This window comes from Microtus ochrogaster, unplaced genomic scaffold, assembly GCF_000317375.1.
Source record: "Microtus ochrogaster isolate Prairie Vole_2 unplaced genomic scaffold, MicOch1.0 UNK1, whole genome shotgun sequence".
Classification (NCBI taxonomy): domain Eukaryota; kingdom Metazoa; phylum Chordata; class Mammalia; order Rodentia; family Cricetidae; genus Microtus; species Microtus ochrogaster.
The window spans coordinates 28,541,582-28,545,711 of NW_004949099.1; the positions used below are offsets into that span (position 1 = coordinate 28,541,582).

At 45.9% G+C, this 4,130-nt stretch overlaps 1 protein-coding gene across 2 annotated transcripts in view; it reads left to right on the plus strand.

Moving 5' to 3' along the window:
- Positions 1 to 917: 917 nt before the first annotated feature.
- The window catches only part of Atg7 (autophagy related 7), a 219,590-nt gene continuing 216,377 nt past the window's right edge, over positions 918 to 4,130 (plus strand). Inside the window, exon 1 of one of the 2 annotated variants that reach the window (XM_013353046.2) lies at positions 918 to 944. The gene's annotated coding sequence lies outside the window, so the exon portion shown is untranslated. Of the gene's footprint in view, positions 945 to 1,737; positions 1,758 to 4,130 lie in introns of those variants that run through there. The other variant, XM_026788324.1, reaches the window with a different exon arrangement.

A 4,130-nucleotide genomic window follows, 5' to 3' on the forward strand; every position in this document is an offset into this window, starting at 1 on the left:
CATTATCATCCTGGTTTACAGAACCAACACATACCAAGTGCACTCCGGTCTCTATGGAAGTATCTGAGTATATATAAGATTTCCCAGAGTAGAGGATTTCTTCACGTTTATTATCTTGCCAAAAATGTTCTCCTATAGTTTTCCTGTATTATGCCTTTTTTGTTTGTTTTTGTGTTTTGTCAAAAAACAAAACTGTTTTTCGAGAGAGAATTTCTTTTTGTAGCCCTGGCTGTGCTGGAAATTACTTTGTATCACAGGGTGACCTGGAACTCAGAGCTCCAGCTACCCCTGCCTCCCAAATAGTGAGATCAAAGACATAATAGCTTCTTAAAAAGTGATTTTATAGCCACTGAAGTTGCTGACCGCAGAGGGTTGATGGGTGTTTTCGATACTCTTTGCCTTCCAGAGTCAGACTTCCCGTATGCAAATCAGATCCTTTTGTAAATTGCAGTTGCACAAGTTTTTAATCCCAATACCAGCGTGGGGGTGGGGGTGAAGCAGAGTCAGATGGGTCTTTGTTAGTTAGAGATTAGACTGGTGTGTGTGTGTGTGTGTGTGTGTGTGTGTGTGTATACAAGTCCAAGACAATCACGGCTTTATTGTTTGATCTTTTCTTTAAAATAAAATTAAATTAAAAGCAAAATATAAACTCAAATCTGTTTCTACAAATGCACTCTAGAAGTCCCCTGGGAATTTGATAATAATGACAGTCATTTTGTCGTTTTCTGGAGCCACTAGCAGAAAATTGTAATCTTCCTTAAAAACCTAAAGCATACAGGTTTCAGCTTTCAGGCGTTATGCCTCCATTAGCCCGATGCTTGGGACCCTTTATTAGTACCCATGTGCGCATGCGCGCCACGCTTCCGCGTTTGTGTGGGCTGGATTATGACGTCATTGTGCTGCGCGCCGCGGCCGGAGCTGTGGTTGCCGGAAGTTGAGCCGCGGTAAGTAAGTCGTGGTTGCGGAGCAGGCGCGGGGCTGGCGAGATTCAGTTAGGAAATCTGAGGCATGTTTTGGGCTGTTCTGAAATATCTTTCACCTATCTATACTCGATCCTCTCCTTCCACGGCAGGAAGTGTTCCGATCCCTGTGTCGGGAGACTCCTCGGGTCGCTCATTCGGTCAAGTCCTGTCTTTGCGGTGTGTGTGGACGGGCACAAGAATGAGCTTGTGCCTCTGGTCTGTGAAGGGCTTTGATCTTGTTACTTGTGTTATGAGAACACAGTTTTCTCTTCAAGGCTTCTCTAAGAAAGGTTTTGCGTTCCCTGAAAGGGTTCCGAGGTTAAAACTAATACTTACAGGAATCAGCCTGATGAGGCACGTGTCAGAAAGTTTCAGAGCCCGGTACGGTCGCCTAGAGAGGTGACCCCAGCCTCAGGGAGGCTGAGGCAAGAGAATTGCTTTTAGGACCAGCCTGGCAATCTGTCACAGACCTTTTCGCAAACTGGGAAAGGGGCCTGGGGTGTATGTAGTTCAGTGCCAGAGCGTTTCCTCAGCATTCCAGGGCTCTGGGTTCAATTACCAGGACATTCCACATTGAGACCAAATTCCACCTGTGTTTCTGTGTACAATGTTATTTTAGGTCTTTAATATTTCTAATTAAAGTGCGTTTATCATGTGTGTTCGCATGAATGTAGGTATCAATAGAAGCCTCCAGAGACAAAATATGTCAGATCCTGACAGAACTGGAGCTACAGGAAGCTGTCTCATATGGGTGCTGGAAACCAGACCCAGGTCCTGCAAGAGCTGTACACACTGGTAACCACTAAGTCGAAATATCTTTTCTGTACATTTTTTTTTTAACTGAATGTCGTGTAGCCCATGTTCGTATTGAGCACTCACTCAGTGTAGCAGAGGTTGGCCTTTGAGTTTTGTGTACTTCTGCTTCCGTCTCCTTGGGTGCTGGGATTACAGGTGTGTACCACTTTGCCTGGTTTATCTGGTGCTGGAAAACTGAACCTTGGGCTTTATGCATGCTGGGCAGTACTATATCAACTTGTAGCTACCCTCCCATTCCAATCATCTTATCCTTAAAGCCTGGTCACAAATGCCCTTTCCCTCTCCAGTGTACTCTCCAGTGGGTTTTGTTGTTGTTTTGACTTTTGTCTTTTTATTATGATTATTTGTAACCCGTGTAATTGGTAAATACACACGTCTGTGTCTGTAGACCTGAGAGCTCTATCTCGGGCTTCTCCTTTCCCTTGAGGCTGTATATTTTTGTCATAGGACCTCAACCCACTGGCCTCAGTTTGTGAAAGCTCATGACTTCCTGTTGCTTCCAGCTTGCCTCCCCCAGTTCTTACTCATCAAGTCATGTGAGGAGCCGAGGACTGTAGCCAGCAGTCAGAGCTCATTGCTGGGTCGGTTCTGGGAGTTGCACATGCTCTTCGTTGAGCCATGTTATCTTTGAAACCTGCTAGATTGCCTTCATTGTCCCTCGGTAGCTAAATGCATTCATTTGCCCATAGTGAGCTCTACTAATATACAGGGATTTTCATATCACTTATTAGTACATCCCAACATACCTTTCTGTGTGTCTGGTATACTATACATGCTTAACAAATATGCATGAGTACACTTAATGAACGGCGTATTTGAATGCCAATTATACTCCAGGCTTTTCTCTAAGTCCTAAAGATGAAACAGGATCCCATAGTCCCACTTAGTGGTGATGGTGGTGGTGATTGTCAGTAAATTGTATACTTTAATGAGGTGAGAGTGTATTCCTTAATCTCAGCACTTGAGAAGCCAAGGCAGAGAAGGAGCAAGAGTTCAAGGTGCTGCGTGTGGTGGGCCACGGGCTTTTATTTTGAAAGTTCTAGAGTGGGAAGCAGGGCACTGACGAATATTAAGCAAGGAGGACATGTGTTGACATCTCTAAGTCACTGAGGCAGCAACTGGGGACACCCATGTGGGTTCTGTGGTGGTGATCGGGTGATGAGAACAGCAGCGCATGTGCAGTGTGGCAACCAGCAGCAGAGCTCTTTGCTTATGGTCTCCTTTTATGCTGTCTTCTCTCAGGTTAGACTTGGTGTCTGTTGGCCTCAGTCTTCTCCCTTTTTTAGGGAAATGAGGCCCACAAATAACTTCCTCCTCTTCCTCCTGGTTTTCCCTCCCTCCCAGCGTCTGATGGCTGTGTAGTCCTGGGCAAGTTAAGGGACAATTGGAATTTCCATGTTGATGGCAGACTGGACAAGTCCTTTTCACCAGCTCTAGGTCCAGCCCTGGAATTTGGGATACTCCCTATGTTCTTTACCCAGGCCACCGCACTTTGAACTGGCTTCTTCATGGCAGACGGGAACAAGTGTGGAAAGGAAGTCTTTTCGGGCAATCCAACTGTGTGGGGGAGGGTGCCGATTCCATGGTGTTTCCTAAAGCCCTGCTAGTGGCTTGGTAAACACATCATGTTCTTCCTACAGGCAAGCTCTTATGTCTCCAGCAAGGTCTGGATGCTGCCTACATGGCTGTCGGAGGCTGTTGTCCATTTCCTGTGTCCTCCCCACAGTCCTCCGCTGTCTGCCTTCCCTACCCCTTGCTGAACTCACCATCTTACACCCATCAGCAGAGGCTCTTCTCCTTTCTCTGTTGCTCCTCACCCACTCTTTTTTGTTTGTTTCTTTTTGTTTTGCTTTTACATCCTAACCAAAGTTTCCCCTCCTGCCTCTCCTCCCAGTCCCCCCCCCCCTTGTGGAATATTAGTTGAAGATGTGTTACATTTGTTTATACTGTGGAATATTTGTTTAACGATGCAAAGATGTGCTGCATTTTATGTTGCGTTTGGGTAACTCTGAATACCGTCACTTTGCCTGTCTAAAACAGCTAATGATTTATTTAATAAAGAGCTGAATGGCCAATAGCTAGGCAGGAGAAAGATAGGCGGGGCTGCTAGGCATAGAGGATAAATAGGAGGAGAAAAAGAAGAAGAGGGAGGAGGATCAACAAGGGCCAGCCACCCAGCCAGCAAGGGAGTAAAAGGGAAAGACATAGAGAATAGAGAAAGGTAGCTGGGCAATGGTGGTGCAGAGGCAGGTGGATCTCTGTGAGTTCTTCAAGGCTAGCCTGGTCTAGAAGAGCTAGTTCCAGGATAGGCTCCAAAGCTACAGAGAAACCCTGTCTCAAAAAACCAAAAAA